At 38.1% G+C, this 17,519-nt stretch overlaps 1 protein-coding gene across 27 annotated transcripts in view; it reads right to left on the bottom strand.

Moving 5' to 3' along the window:
- The window catches only part of LOC145518172 (uncharacterized), a 1,384,210-nt gene that overhangs the window by 272,061 nt on the left and 1,094,630 nt on the right, over positions 1-17,519 (bottom strand). For all 27 annotated transcript variants that reach the window (XR_014062696.1, XR_014062714.1, XR_014062686.1 and 24 more), the window contains one exon: positions 11,039-11,149. The gene's annotated coding sequence lies outside the window, so the exon portion shown is untranslated. The remainder of the gene's footprint in view (positions 1-11,038; positions 11,150-17,519) is intronic.

Below are 17,519 nucleotides of genomic sequence, written 5' to 3'. Positions count from 1 at the left end.
CACTGCTGAGTTTACAATACAGCTTATTAATGCATATATATGGAATTTAGGAAGATGGTAACAGTGACCCTATATGCAAGATAGCAAAAGACACACAGATGTAATGAATAGATTTTTGTACTCTGTGGGAGAAGGCGAGGGTGGGATGATTTGAGAGAATAGCATTGAAACACGTATATTATCATATGTGAAACAGATCATCAGTGCAGTTTCAATGAATGAGACAGGGTGCTCAGGGGTGGTACACTGGGATGACCCTGAGGGATGGGATGGGGAGGGAGGTGGGAGGGGGGTTCAGGATGGGGACACATGTACACCCATGGCTGATTCATGTCAATGTATGACAAAAACCACCACAATACTGTAAAGTAATTAGCCTCCAATTAAAATAAATTAATTAAAAAAAAAATGAGCCTGACCCAGAAAAAAACAAAGTTTTCCATGAACATCCCTTGACATCACTCAACTTTTAGGTTGTAAAGCCCAGCCACACACTAAAAAAAAAAAAACACACAGATGACTGGCATTAATAATTCATTACATTTATAAAATGATGACATTTATGTTAATAGATTATTGAATTAGTATTACAATACATAAGGCTATAAAATTTTAAAGGGAAAAAAGTACTTTCAGTTAAAGCAGATAAGTTTTAATGGCCTCACATCTGTAAAATGTTTTTCCCATTTTGTTTCCTTCTCAGCTTAATTAAAGTATTTTAAAGGCCTGTTAAAATATTTTTACATTATAAAATATAAAGTGCTGGAGATTAGTGTAAATAAGATACGTGTTAAGAAGGAGGATTTATTAGAATAAAGGATGGGATTCTCAGCACTAGGATGATTCTTCTAGAAAGGGCTGTTCAATATCTACCCTCCCACACACTCACTACTGGATCCCAGTTGTACTTTTTTTATGAGAAGAAAAAATGGGTGGCAGGAGCCTTAGTTTTTAGGTTTTTTGTGTTTTTTTTTTTAATAACTGTATGTTTTTAATGGAAGGATATTTATTTTTCAGACTTTATTTTTTGCTTTACAGTATTGTGTTGGCTTCTACATAACATCAGCAGGAATCAGCTGCAGGTTTACCTACGCCCCCTCCCACTTGGACCTCCCTCCCACCTTCCTACCCATCCCACCCCTCCAGGCTGTGATCAACCCGAGTTATACAGCAAATTCCCATTGGCTGTCTATTTTATCTGTGGTAATGTATGTTTTCCTTGGCACTCTCTCCCTACATCCCACCCTCTCCTCTCCTGCCCCCGCCCCCAGCCAAGTGCATAAGTTTGTTCTCTATGTGTCTCCATTTTGACAATATTCAGTTTATAAAATCATCAAGGCAGCTATTCTCTGTAACGGCTTAGGCTGAATCACTGCTCATCTTTCATGGAGGAAATAACGCCATATTGAAACCTCCGAAGGCTCTGCCAGCCGAAAGCTGCTGTGTGTGTGTTTTGTTTTATCCTTTCTGTAATCAACAGGGGACATGTCCCTAGTGTGAGACATGTGCTGGAACCCAGCAGTGTCCCAGGTCCCAGAAAGAAATGCGGCTGGGTGGGAGGCCTGGCTGACTACTGCAACCACCCAGGGAGAAAAGAGGCTTGAAAACCCATCAGACCACACCCAGACTCAATTAAGCCTGAGTCTCTGCAGTGGGAATCAGGTGTAGGACACTGAAAATCCCCCAGGTGATTCCTCTCTACCCTCAGCCAGAGCTGAGCAACCGTCACAGAGCTTCTGAGCATGTGACTTAAAGCTTCCTGGTTTCCACTCCATAAAGGCAGTTCTATTCGATTTTACCCTATTTTACAAATTTATGATTCCTCCCGTTACTGTTTACCACAACTGAAACTCCTTCCAGATAAAGTTACCAAATTCAGAGAACCTTGAAACAAGTACTTTCAAGAATTTCCATCTATTGATTCATTTCACCTGAACACAAAGGCATGTTTTAAGGTCATTGTCTGCTCTATGCTTCTTACATTGAGAATCACAAAAAAACTCAAAATAGATTTTTCAAATATAGCTTTCTTTCTCTGTAAAACATTCCATTGTAATGATAGCCATTACACAAACGTTTTTCTTTTAATTGAGTGTTTCATTATGCCTAAAGTGATTCAACCTGCAGTGCTCTCCACACAACCATTAGTCAAGAAAATCGCTCTCGGATACCTTGCAAGGCAGCAAAATACATAGATACTAGGCTCCAATGAACAGTTCTTCCAAAAAGGTAGTTGCTATCGTAAATAACTTTGGCCTCCCAGAATGATGTGGCACGTGTTCACCTTAAATTTCACTTTTCTAAACAGAAACCATTTACCTTCTCCTCCTGGAGTCCTAAGTGACCAATACGTGTTTATGAATTTGGAGAAAAGAGATACAAACCCTGGCTCTCTATTTTGAGCTACAGTAAAACGTACAGAATTTTATGCTCATCCCATAAGCAGTGATGAGTTTGCCCTGGGTCATCCTTGGCCAAGTCAGCAAGACCCTCCTAACCAACAGGACACATTTAACACATGAACAGCTGGAGGCGACACGGTTGTGATTCTGCAAGTTTGACCGCAGAGAGAGACACCCTCTCCCTCTAAAAATACGGGGCAGGAAGGTGGTGGGATACACGGTTCTAGACGCTCAGAGAAACCCGGGGACCTGGACCGGGCCCGTGAGCATCCTCAGGGGGGACCGCGGTCTCCAGGGTGGCTGCGGAGACTCTGCGGAGCTGCCCCAGGCTCCCCGACAAGCTCGCGTCAGTTTCCCGTCGCTGCCGCAACAAACCACGGCAAACAGAGCGCCACAGCACAAGGAAAGTGGGTTCCTACCTTCAGACGTGGGAAATCAGGGTGCTGGGCAGGGCTGGTTCCTCCGGGGGGCTCTGGACAAGGATGCCTTCTCTCCGCCTGCCACCCCCGTCTTCACATCACACACCGCCTTGCTCCCGCCCAAGGCTCTGAGCCGCCACCTCCCTTTATATAAGGTTCCTGCATGCTGACTCCACCTGCATCACCTGATGTCCCATCAGAAGACCCTCAACTGACTGCAGCCATGCGAGCGGGTGTGCTCACAGGTGCCGGGAATTCGAGCAAGCACGCCTTAGGCTGGGGCCCGGAGGTGGGAGGCTGGAATTCTACCTTTCATGTAAAAAATTTGGGGGTGCCCAAAAGCAACTTAGGGATCATACGAGAAATTTGTGGCACAAAAACCTACCTCATAACACCAGCTAAGACAGGTAGAGCCTATCTGAGTTATAAGTTTTCTCACAAAACATGAATGAGAGCGAACAGTGATTAAGTAGAAGGGAACCACGAATGTCTGTTTCTATTACCACATCTTAGTAAGAAATATATATATATATATATTTTTTTTTTTTTTGGTTGCCATGAGTCTTAGTTGGGCATGTGGGAATGTGGGATCTTCCTTGCCAGCTGGGGCAACCTCTTTTTTCGTGGGTAATCTTTAGTTCCAGCATGTGGGATCTAGTTGTCTGGGCAGGGATTGAACCCAGGCCCCCTGTATTATGAGTGCAGTCTTAGCCACTGGACCACCAAGGAAGGCCTCGGTAAGAACTACAATTAACATCATGCTTTCTATGTTCCAGCCACTGCAGAAGGTACTTGATACATGTGACCCCATTTAGTATTGCAAGGATATTTCTCATTTAGCAGTGAGTGGGGCTGTGTGCGTGCTAAGTTGCTTCAGTTGCCTCTGAATCTGTGTGACCACGTGGATCATCAAGCTACTCTGACGGGGGATTCTTCAGGTGAGAATACTGGAGTGGGTTGCCATGCCTTCCTCCGTGGTATCTTGCTGACCCAGGGATCGAACCTGAATCTATGTCTCCTGCATTGGCAGGCATGTTCTTTACCACTCTCTCCACCTGAGAAGCTCTTACCAATGAATACACTGAGCCAAATAGAATTGAAATAACGTAGCCACAGTCACAAAGCTAGGAGGTGGCAAGGCGGGGTTCTCACGCTGCTCTACGGGCACCAAAGCACATGCTTCTTCCTACTGCACGTGGCGCTCTGACTCCTGAGGGGGCAGGAGGCTGGGTGAACAGCAGCCGGACACAGAAACCTGCTTCCTGCCGGAGCGCAGTTGCACACAGGCTGTGAGAAACAGCGTCATTTATAAAAGGAAGCATCTCCATTGACCTGTCTTTTCCTTCTTGATTTCTCTAAGTCTCAAAGGAAAAACTTCTGCACTTCTTCCAAAAGAAGACTTGATGAGAATGGTCATCCAGGTAAACTTCTCAGTCTCAGGAGCATCTCCTAACAGAGGGTTTTCCTGAAAAACTGTGTAATCTTGCCTTCTATCACTGACAGGATATCACCTTTCAGTCACCTTTAAATCTCTTCCTTCAGAAAAATGATTTTGACACATCATGCCAATGTGACAGTTCTTTCTCTAATCTGTTTGTGTGGTTTTTTTTTATTTTAATATAGTTTGTTGAAGTTTAATTTCTATTACAGTACACTCACTGAGATGCACGTTTCAATGCATCTTGATAAATATATATACACCCATGTTGCCACCTCCCAAATCAAGTTCCCATCACTTCAGAAGTTCTTTCCTGCATCTCCTCAGTCCATTCTCTCTTCACTATAGTCCTCAGTCAGTTCAGTCACTTGGTCATGTCCGACTCTTTGCAACCCCATGGACTGCAGCACGCCAGGCCTCCCTGTCCATCACCAACTCCTGGAGTTTACTCAAACTCATGTCCATTGAGTCGGTGATGCCATCCAACCATCTCATCCTCTGTCATCCCCTTCTCCTCCCTGTAGTCCTAAACAGCCACTAATCTGGTTTCTGTCATGGTAATTATATTGGTCTTTTCTTGAGTTTAATGTGAATAGAATCATACAGTAATACTTTCTATGCCTGGCTTCTTTCACTCAGGGTGATAGTATTTTGAAATTCCAGTTGTTGTATCATCAGTAACTAATTCATTTGTATCATTGGGTATTACTCACTCAGAGCTGTATCTCTAAGAAATTAGAGCACATTGATGTAAAAGATGTATTGGACTTTATAGCACTTACTCTGAAGAGAAAAAATAGTTGCTATAAAATTACAATATTTTACCCACAGAATCTAGCAAATAACCACCATGTTTACAATGCAGTATTTTATAATCCATTTAATTATTTCATTAAAAACACACAGTTACCAATAGCTATTAAGTTATAGACTTCCATGCACTAATATGATTCCTATCATATTCCTACTTCCAACCATTGCTTAGCACGAGTTTCCTTTGCAGTTTTCATTTGGTATTGTTAAAAGAAAAATGGTTTATCATTTGATATTTTCAGTGCCCTTACAACATACTCTAAATATAAATTAGGGATTATGGAACATGTAACATTTATTCAAAAGATCAGCTATATAAATACATATTCAGAGATTTAATCATTTGCTTATACTGGAAATTACAATTGAATGAGTTGAGATATGCCAGATACTATCTGTGGGCACTCAGCATATTTCATACCAATCTATAAACTCTCTGCTGTATGCAGAGGTATAAACCAGAATGCTTAACTTGCAAGTGTGTTTTGCCAGGGAGGTTATAGACAGACACTGCCAACTCCGTGGCTTTAGGAAGGTGAAAAAGATTATATTCTCAAGTGGCCACTGCGATTAGATGCATGGGTGTCTTCAACTTGCTGACTTGGGATGTTGCCTGTGGATTTTGCATGCCTTGTTATGAATCATCTACTTTAGTACAAACACGGCTAAGGCTGTTGGAGCAGTTCCCCTACAATCCCCAAGCTTCTGTATTTTTGTACTTCTCACATTTGCCAATGATTTTGTTAGCCTCTCCTGTCATGTATTAAAAGTATTACTGGTAGTAGGAAACATCAATCTTACCATCTAAAGAGGGGAATAAAAGATAATATGCAAAAGCTTAACTGAGAGTTCTAATGCAATGACAGCTGAACACCAAGGGCAGAGTATTGGTATCTCCGGAGGAGAGGCTGAAAGAAAAAGTGTCCTACCTGTGGCAGAGCAGCAGAGGAAGACGTGGCTGCTTTGGGAGTGGGGAAGAACAAAGCAGCCAGAATGCTAAGGCTGAGTGTGCTTGGCGCACTAGAGATAACTGGAAGTCCTACACAAAGGAAGGATTCTACACTCACTGAAATCTGTTCCTCATGGTCCTGCATCATCTGTTGATTTAGAGACTGCGGAGAGGACAGAGGACCAGAGACAGCCTTCTTAATGATGAGGAGAGAATGACACAATCAGCTCCCCCCAAGGAAAGGCATGAAGCATGTCCCCAAGCTCATGTCTTACATTGGGTCAGCCAACAAAGTTCAGTCGGACTTTTCCATAAGACGTTACAGAAAAACCCAACTGAACTTTTCAACTAACCCAAAATGACTGGCCAGTAATCAGTCCCATAACCCACAGAACTTATGGTTTGTGACTTAAAGTTTCAGGAAGACCTAACGGAACTTCTCTTTTTCAAAAGTCAACTAAATTCAATACCATATTTCTCAAGGAATTTCAAATGTACAGGAATGTTCAAAGACATTTTCAAACTGTGGTGATTTCTATGATGTGTCTACTTAATTTTCCTATTAGCCTTTGAACAGGCAAATGTATCTTAGAGAATGGCAGTGCAATTCCATTATGTAACCAGGAAGCATTCCAGTTGCACCCATGTCTTAATCTTTGCAAGTGTGAGTTAATACAACCTCTGGAACCTGCAATAAAACTATCTATTTGAAAAATGCTCTATTATCTATACCAAGCAAGAGACACACGACATGTGGTTTTCCTTCTTCTGGTAGCAATGTTGTTGTTGCTGTTGTTGTATTAGTCGTTCACTCATGTGTGACTATTTGGGACCCCATGGACTGTAGGTCGCCAGTCTCCTCTGTCCATGGAATTTTCCAGGCAAAAATACTGGAGTGGATTGCCATTCCCTTCTCCAGGGGACCTTGGCCACTCAGGGATCAAATCTGGGTCTTCTGCATTGCAGGCAGATTCTTTACCATCTGAGCCACCAGGGAAGCCATGTAAGTATGTGTAATTTCTCAGTCTTACCTCAGGGCTGTGTCATCCCCATCACTGTCAAAATCTAGTCTTAAGGTATCTTGATCACTTGATATCAGTTTGGATATGACACTATTTTGCCATATTGGTCACATGATGATTAGATGTGTTAATCATGAAGTGATGACTATTTTATTCTATTTAGTTACAAAATGGTCTTATCAAAGAGTGAAAATCAAATGAAAACCAAGGGCCAACCAACTTATGGAAAGTTCTATGAATCTAGTTATCTGGAGTATGTTAATATTGTTTCTCTAAAGATAAAAACAAAAAAGAGAAGTGTTTTGCAATTTTCACCTTTTAACTCTATGAAAGAGACACACTTCTCTGCACTGTGAAAGTTATATAATGTAGCTATGCGTGTGTGTGTGTGTGTGTGTGTGTGTGTGTGTGTGTGCACTCTCAGTCGTGTCTGACTCTTTGTGACCCGATGGACTATGGCCCACCAGGCTCCTCTGCCCATGGGATTCTCCAGATAAGAATGCTGGAGTGGGTTGCCATTTCCTACTCCCAAGAGACCTTCAATCCACTTCTCTTGCATCTCCTGCAACTAGTGCCACCTGGGAAGTCATGTAACATAAGATAGTGTCCTAATTTGAATTATTTACTGAATAAACTATACGGCTGCTACAAAGTATTAATACGAAGCCTCTTGCATTTTGTAAACCGGATCAAAGATGTTGCAAGTATCTGTGGCAGACATGGTGGGTAAAAGGAGACTCTGGCAAGATCTCATAAGACATATATCAGAGTTGGGGAAAGCATGCTAGCATGCTTTTATCTTCTGATATATATTCTCCTTTGACAGCAGCTTCTGCCTTAATGATGGGCACTGGTAGGGGCAGAAAGCTTGACCTCAAGTCACTAAGCAACCTTGCGGTCTGACCGCCCTATCACAACATATATATAATCTAATCTATGAAGGCATGAGGTTAAGGTTAAGTACTCCATTACCAAGTATAAGTGCAATATAAAATATCAGACCTAAACTGTTTCAGAAGGCAAATAAAGTCTGGTGAGCTATGGTTCAGACCCCTGTAGTTGCTGCTATTTTTCAGTGACCACATCTCCCACATCTACCTCAACCCAAACCTGTGGCTTATTGTGGAATTCTCTATGACCAGTCAGACTGGAAACTCAAACTGACGTTTTGTCCATGATCATTCCACAATAGTATGCTGACACAGCCTAAAATTACACTGGTTGGTCACATAAGTGCTCAAAGGAATATTCCTAAATGACAGTGGGTAACGATGAAACTCCCAGTTGAGAGATTTGGGCAATTAACCTGTCTACAAGAAGAGATTAATAAAGTGTTGGAGTTACATTAATATTAATATATGGAGAGTGGCTCAGCTGATGGTAACAGACTTGGAAGGAACATCACCAGAGGAATGAACACAAGGTATATGAATGGATGCTCAGTGTAAGAACTGAGTGTACAAACCTTATATTGCCATGAGATGGATCATCAAAGTGAATCTTTTACAAATCAAGCTCTTAGTGATCAGGTGGATGAAAATGATCCATTCAGTGAAGGTTTATCTCCCTCCTTTTCCAATTGACCTAGTTTTCACTGAAGGGACACGTGAAAAACACAGCCATGACAGTGGAGATAAAATGATTGCACAATCTTTGTCTTAACAAGGTTGATTTGGCTGACATTATTACTGAATATGCAATATGTCAACAACAGAGACTACTGCTGATTTCTTGCTATGGCATCATCCTTTGGAGGGAAAGAACAGCCAACTGGCTGCAAATTAAGATTGATTACCTTGGAATTCTTCCATCATGGATGGAGCAGTAATTTGTCCATAGTAAAATAGACACATCCTTAGTGTGTAACTATTGATACATCTTCTACCTCTATGATTTCCACCAACAGCACCACTCATATATTTATTAAATACCTTATTCATCATCATGAAACTTTAGTCAGCATTGTCTATGATCAAAGAATTTACTTTTTATTATTTTATTTCTTGTGGCTAGAGCTTTTAAGAACTTTCAGGATAAAATAATTGTGGAAACCGGGACTTCCCTGGTGGTCCAGTGGTTAAGAATTCACCTTCCAGTGCAGGGGACATGGGTTCAGTCCCTGGTCTTGGAAGATTCCACATGCCACAGGGCAACTAAGTGCATGTGCCACCACTGAAGCCCATGTGCTATAGAGCCCGTACCCTGCAACAAGAGACGTCACCGCAATGAGAAGGCTGGGCACCCCAACTAAAGAGTAGTCATCACTACTCTCTAAATAAATAAATAAAATTTAAAAATAAACAGACAAAATAAAATAATTGTAGAAATGGCCTTAAGTCCCAAGATTCAAAGTTTTAAGTTTTCTCTATCAGCAAAAAAAAAAATTACCCTGAATAAAACACTGGAATGGGAGTCCTTTGATTACAGTAATAATGAACTAGCCAACTGAAATAAATCTGGACTCAAAATAAGAAATTTGAATGATATAGCTAAAATAGATTCCTGAAAGAATCAAAATAGTTAATAGCATAAGAAGGAATTACAAGGCTAAGATGTGGAATACAATAGGTATCAGTAGGATGAGCCAAGACTTTGGGATCATTCTGCCCAGTATGAAAGCAATGCAAGCAACTGAGAGAATAAACAGGAGAGCTTCAGTCTTCTGAGACTAGCAGGATGGGAGCTGGGCTACAGAGTATGCTTACTTTACAGCACTCTAACCCACCTTTATTTAAATATGAGGCTTTAAAGTGCTGTATGCTGAGTGTAATTAGAGACGGAAGCAAATAAGCCCTTACATAGACTATAGCACCTCTCTGAGTTATATCAGTGACCCCAAAAAACACATGTTCTGTAATTAGCCCCCAACTAAAATAAATAAATTTATAAAAAAAAAAAAGTTAAAAACAAAAAACAAAAAACACATGTTCTGACACTGGGTTAGATTAATCATGTATTTCTAATGTCCTCAGGTGCCTGAAAGAGGTTAACACATTCTCTCTGGAAGAAAACGACCTCACCCAAAACTTTTTGACTATTTTAAAAATAATATTTCAACTAAAATGTTTAGTACACAATCAATGATATCTAGCATCATAAGAAAACACAACATCTAAATGAAGACCAAAAATACAAAATATTAAGCAAAAGTAGGTTCTTAGTCACTCCTGATGGTAGAGTCAATAGATATGGATTATAAAATAACTATGTTTACTGTGGAGACAGAAGGAAAGCATAAGCATTTCGGCAAAGACACTGCTAATTTATGTCTTAAATTCCAAAGATCTAGATATGTTTCCACCAGGAATAACAACAATGGTTGCTCTGAATCACAAGTTGAGGCAACCATATTGTAGCTTAAGGCTCATCAATCAGGAACAAATGGGGATCAAAGTTGATTGATTCTGTTTATCAAAGGGAAAATGGAATTGCTATTGTAAAACTGGCTCAAGAAGAAGAATGTCTGGAATTCGGGTAGTTCTCTGGTAGTACTGTTGGTGGATGTGCCTGTTCAGTACTACAAGTTAATGAAAGACCACAACACCCTCAAATAAGTAAGATCATTAATGACTTAGAATTTTTAATAATTATTAGGCTCAATCTATGAAATTAAGAGCCATAATTTGATGAGGCTTTAGCTGAAATTGGTAATAGAAAAAAGAACTTATAAATATCCACTACAACTTTGTAATAATCAGTACAAACGTTTGCAGAACATCATCCTCATATACTAATATCATATATAAGATGAATTAGTGATGGTACTCCTTAGATATATGTTATCTAAGGGGAATGATGGTTGGGCTAGCAGATGAAAACACATCACAGCAAATGCAGAGACTTATAAGAAGGTTTGGTCTCTTATTTTAGGGTTCATAATGGGTACGTCTTCCTGACACCGTATTTGGCAAATATGACATTAACCCCAATGACTGGCAGTTTAACTAAGAGTAGATGATGTACATAAAACTAATTGCTCAAGAGGGTGGACTTACCAGGTACAGCTTGTTGATTTTCAGAAATATTCTCACTCTTCAATGCACTCACTGAATTTCTTGGATTCTTTTCAGAACAGGGTTCAGGTTATATTCTTCCATGGAGAGACACTGTGTAAGATGTGGGAGGTAAAAACAAAAGAGAGATCATCCTGATGTGGTGGTGACTACTGGAGGTAGACACGTGGTTTTACTCATGACTTGGAGTCTTATCTTTTGACAAATACTAACTACAGTGCTCTAGGCAAGTGGATCATTCATAGTTGAGACCAGCAGCCTTAGGAATCAGGCACACCAGCCTGAACCCACTTTATAAGGTTAAGATATTTGCAATCAAGTTTAGTTATTTGCTATTGTGAGAACAGAATTTTCATATCCATATAAATGTGGCTGACACTGGGATTAAAAAATTACCTTGTGAAGGTATCAGGATTTAAACACTAAAACCAAATTATATATATAATCATAAATAATGATTATAAAACATATCATAAAACATATAATTGTATATGTTATTATTGTTCAGTTGCTGAGTCATGTCTGACTCTGTGATCCCATGGACTGCAGCATGCCAGGCCTCCCTCTCCCTCACCATCTCCTGGAGTTTGCCCAAGTTCATGTTCCTTGAATCGGTGATGCTATCTAATCAACTCATCCTCCGCCCTCTTCTCAATTTGTCTTCAGTCTTTCCCAGCAACAAGGAGATATATATATATATATATACATTTATATATATTTATATATATTTATATATAAATGTAAAATTATATATATTGTTGTTTAGCAGTAAAGTCGTGTCTAACCGCTGTGACCCTATGGACTGCAGCTTGTCAGGCTCCTCTGTCCATGGAATTTCCCAGGGAAGAATACAGACTAAGTTGCCATTTCCTTCTCCAGGGGGTTCTCCTGACCCAAGTATCAAACCTGCAATGGTGTGTGTGTGTGTGTATACACATGCAATATTTTTTCTCTTATGTCTTCCTTTCCAAAAAATTGTGAATATGGATAGTAGCAATATGCTTTAATGGAACAGCAGTGTCTAACAGAGTTAGCAGTTTAAAATAGGCACAAAAACTCACTGAATTTCTGGATTGAATTCCACCAAACATTTAAAGAATTAAAGCCAATCCTTCCTAACTCTTTCAAAAACGGAAGAAGAGAGAACATTCCCACATTTATTTTATGAGGCCAGCATTACCTTGACACCAAAGCTTGATGACAACACAGAAAAAGAGAAAACTAAAGGCCAGTCAATATCCCTGATAATATAGATGCAAAAATCCCCCAGAGTACTAGCAAAAAGAAATCAAAAGGACAATAAAAGGACCATACACCAAGATCAACTGGGATTTGTACCTGAAATGTCAGGATGATTCAACACATGCAAATCAGTATATGTGATAATCACATTAATAGAAAATGAGATAAAAAAGCAATGATCATCTCAATAGATGCAGAAGAAAACATTTCACAAAGACAGCATCCTTTCATCAAAAAAACCCTCTCAACAGATTGGCAATATTTACCCTTTAAATAAAGTTTCTTCTAAAGAGTGAATCCCGTGAATGTATCAAATCTCCTTTTTAGAAGCATTGAAGATAGCACCAGCCTTAATTCAGAGTCCCTGTTATGCGGTCGTGGTGGTGGTTTGTGTGTGTGTGTGTTTGTGAAAAAGAGAGAGAAGGAGAGGTATTTAAAGTATGTCTCCTTTACAGACAATAAACACAAAGAAACGGGGACTTGACTATCTGTTGATCTCTTAATTCTCCCTCACCCCCTGTAATATTGTCAGTTTTATAATAAAGTTCTCAAATACTTCTTCAATGGATAATGAAAATAACCATCCCTTAATCTGCCTGCAATGCAGGAGACCCCGGTTCGATTCCTGGGTTGGGAAGACCCCTGGAGAAGGGATAGGATACCCATTCCAGTATTCTTGGACTTCCTTTGTGGCTAAGCTGGTAAAGAATCCGCTCGCAGTGCGGGAGACCTGGCTTTGATCTTTGGGTTCGGAAGATCCCCTGGAGAAGGAAAAGGCCATTCCAGTATTCTTGTCTGGAGAATTCCATGGACTGTATAGTCCATGAGGTCGCAAAGATTTGAACACGTCTTATAGTCCATGAGGTCGCAAAGAGTTGAACACGTCTGAGCAACTTTCACTTTAGTTACATTTATTGTTTCATTCAAATGGAAAGATATTTACTAGCAAGAAACCAAGAGTGAGACAAAAATTAGTGAAAACATTTAACATGAAAATCTGTGCTGAACTCAAGTATAGAATTAGAGTTGAGAAGAAAATGTTTTAAAAAAAAGTGTAATCCCAAACCAGACACTTCTAAGAGTTGGTGAATGTTAAAAAATTAATTATTTATATTTTATGTACAATTGTAAAATATTTATTGAACAGACTGTTGGGTTTATTGTATCCTTTATCATAGAAATATATTCAAAATATCACTGAAACCAAATTCCTTCTATAAATTAATATCTATCTGCATTTTAAATTGAAATTTTATAGATGGTTTTTGATTATATGAGCTTTAAAATACCATAAATAAAATTATTATTCTGTACTGTATTTTCATACATTAAAATTTATAATCTTATCTGATCTAATATTTAATATGCTTATGACTAGCATTTTCTGAAAATTTTATTTCTAAATTCTGTCTTATTATGTATTTCTTACAAAATTGCCTGCAACAGTCTTCAAAGTTGTATTTTAGGATTTAAAAATTTTGAATAGATTACACCTTCATTTATGCTTTGTTGTAGATCATAATTTTTCTAAATTAAGGAGACACCTTTTCTACAGCTTACCTAGTAAATTCAAGAGGGAATTCTTAATTATATCTGTTTGTTTTTGCAATGTATAAATATTTTCCTAAATATTTTCAAAAGTATAGTCTGTTTGGCCTTCATTAGATTATAGTTTTTGACAAATGGTATTTAAACTAAAGAAATTTGCTAAATTAGATGACTATATGCTTTGCCAAATCTAGATGCTATGAAAAGTTTAGGACTCAATGTAATTCTATTATGTTATGAAATATAATTTCATTCAGTTACAAGTAGCAGCTCCTTTGAAAAAAGTTTCCCCACTTATAACATTTAAAATTTGATTTTCATACACAATTTAAAACTCATCATTTAAAATTTTTAGTTTGTCCTTGACAGTAAAGTCATATATTTTAATGTTCTACTACTCCAAATGGTTTATTTCAAAAATAGCATCTCAATTGAATCTTAAAATATTAAAATTATTGGCGGTATCATATTAACTAATTAAAGAATTTACAAAAGTCATGAGCAAACAAGACAAGCAAAATCAAAGAACTCATCAAAGTAAAAATTAAAACAATTGTAAAACACCTACATTGATTTGTAAATTCTTACATTTTAAAATTTCAACTGATAATAGGCAGGACAGATTAAAATAGATGCTGAAACATCATTTTGTCTTCAATAGCACCCTCCTCATTAAACTTAGTTACAGCAAACCATATAGAGAGCCTACTTACGCAGTTTGAAACTGACTTCTGATTCAGTTGACTAAATAGTATAGCTTATTTGGAAATACTTGAGAATTATGTCTGCAACAGCAACAATTCTGAGTACATTTCATTTCTCTTTTTCCCGTGCACGTTTGCAGAAAATCAATTGACCACATATATGGCAGTATCCTTATACTTTGAAGCAGACAGTTCTTGCATGTATTTTTGTAGGATTTACATCTATATATTTAATTTTTTGTGTTGTAGTTGTAAATGGTACTCTTAAAACTTCCAAGATTTCATTTCTAAAATGTAGAAATATTATTGCTTTTTGTATGTTTAACTTGTGTTCTGGAGGCCTTGTTAAACTCATTTATTTGTTGTAATAGCTTCTTAGCAGATTGTGTGGGGGTTTATATGTTGATAATGATGTCTGAGAATAGGATTTTTAAGTCTCTTCTTTTCTAATCTGTATGTCTTCTAATTTGATTTTCTGGCTTAACGAAGATTTTCAATAATAAGATTTTAAAATTAAGTGAGAATACTTTTTTTCTGTAATGTTATATATCATGGAAAACTATCTTTGTGTTACCACTTCAAAATAAAGTTTTATCATTACAGTTTCCTGGAGAAGGAAATGGCAAACCACTCCACTATTCTTGCCTGGAGAATCCCATGGACAGAGCAGCCGGCAGGCTACAGTCCATGGGGTTGCAAGAGTTGGACACGACTTAGTGACTAAACCATCACCACCACATCTTTATTGTTTAACTTTTTAACCAGTTTTAAGGAGCATTTATGAAATGCCTGACGACCCACCTTTTGGGGCCTCTAGATTATCTGTTCCCCCTACCCCTGCCTCCATTCTGAACTTCCTCTGGTCACGCTCCTCCTCATAGGACCACGTGTCTGTGGGGACAATTGGAAATGACCACCCAAATACCACTCCTCAGCTACGTGAATGTCTTCAAGTTGTTCTTACGATCATATTGGGCAGATAGTGATAAGTAATGGGTACATGGAGTTTCCCGGATGGCTCAGTGGTAAAGAATCTGCCTGCAATGCAGAAGACGCAGGAGACACAGTGGTTGGATCCCTGGGTCAGGAAGACCCCGTGGAGGAGGGCATGGCAACCCACCCCAGTATTCTTGCCTTGGAGAATCTCATGGACAGAGGAGCCTGGAAGGCCGCAGTCCATAGGGTCGCACACAATCAGACACGACTGAAGCAGCTGAGCATGCCCAATGGATACATGATGGCAAAATCAGTTTCAAGAGATTCATTTTATTGCTTATCATATTCTCTCAAGAAAGCTTATTATATTCAGTGTTTATGTTACTTTTTCTTTCTATATGTGTATGTGTATGTCTATCTGTTCTCAGTGATTGACTGCAAACTCGCTGCGAAGAGAATCGTGAATTACTCATCTGGGTGTCATCTAAACCATATAGCAGGTTAAATGCTTACTGAATATATGTGTTTTTCCTGTAAAGCTAGGAAACAGGAAATTAGGTTTTTAAAAGCCAAAGAGCTAGAATACAGTACATGTTATATGAAATTGAGAGCTTCATTTATCTTAAGACATACTCTTTTGTTAGTGATGCCAGATATTGAAGAGCAAGCTATAGCCTCTCCACACCTGATGATAGTTTTATTCATAACTAATATGAATTTAATAAGCATTCATTCATTCCTTGTTTTAGAAATCCAGCATTTGTTAGCATGTTTTCTTGTGATGAACTGGTTTGTATTCTTTAAGCCTCCAAATTAAGTGCATTTTAAGATGTAGACAGTGACATGGAAACACATATAAGACTATAATTGATAGTAAAATAACATAGTTGTGTCTGTTTGCATTTAAATTACTGCTATTATGAGCTATGGTGCTTCCTGAAATTGTAAAATGACAGTTGGCTTATAATTTTAGTAGACAGTAACTTTAGCTCCCCCTGAGTATTCATTATAGATACACAACTATTTATTCAAAGGATATGGCTTTTACCTAAAAGTGTGCCATCTTGACAAGCATATATGACAGCATATAAGTATTTATTAGAAAACTAGCCACCAGATCCACATGCTTTACTCTGTTAGGACAAATTTATAGCATTTCAGTTTGCTTAAGAGTCAGAGACATTAAAAGTGTCTTTGTATCACCATACACAGCGTGTTGAGAATTGTTAAATCAACCATCCCCGACCCTCTCCCTGAAAATAATATATTTTTTATACACCAATATTTTGAAAATGGTGGATTTTGTTTTATATCAATATCAATAGTCCATCTTAGCTCCAAATATAATTAGGGTTATAAAAAGTGTTAATTGATATATACTCATGCCAAGAAATGATCACTTGGGCTTGGTGGTTATATTTGTTTTGAAGTTCCCATGACTTGATGACCTCCAGGACGTTAAAACATTATTTCTGGTGCTTACTTAGAGGAATAATGATTTTAAAAAGTTTTATCATGTTAATATGCAAATTAATGAATCAGAAACATTTTAATGAAAGTGCTTAAGCTTTTAGTTGATTATTTCTTTGTGGATTTTCCATTTACAATTTGCCTTTAAACTATAGAAAATTATTACAGCAAATAATGCTTTTAAATTTTATATCCTATTTGGTTTATGTATACAATGCAATGAAACTACAGATTATGTAATGGTCTTGGTTTCAAAAATGGATAAAGTTAAATATTTTAAGATGTATAAAATATTCATTTTTAGATATTTTAGAAGAGAAAAATAAGGAGTATAAAAATAGAGATTTGCTATTAAAAAAAAAAAACTTCCCCAGAGAAAGAATATTCTTCAAAAATATGATTGTATTAAGGCTATCCTTCTAATCAAATAGGAATGAAACACATACTAAGCCAAATAAGGAATTTGCATAAAATTAATTAGAAAGTTGCTTAGAAAAATCTCAAGTGACACTAAGTCCTAATTTCTTTTCCAAGGACTGTGTGAGTGGGACCTGCAGCCTGGG

This window comes from Giraffa tippelskirchi, chromosome 8 (genome assembly GCF_054371585.1).
Source record: "Giraffa tippelskirchi isolate mGirTip1 chromosome 8, T2T-mGirTip1v1.2.pri, whole genome shotgun sequence".
Classification (NCBI taxonomy): domain Eukaryota; kingdom Metazoa; phylum Chordata; class Mammalia; order Artiodactyla; family Giraffidae; genus Giraffa; species Giraffa tippelskirchi.
The sequence above is the reverse complement of the archived record's forward strand: the minus strand, read 5'-3'. Positions and strand labels throughout refer to the sequence as shown.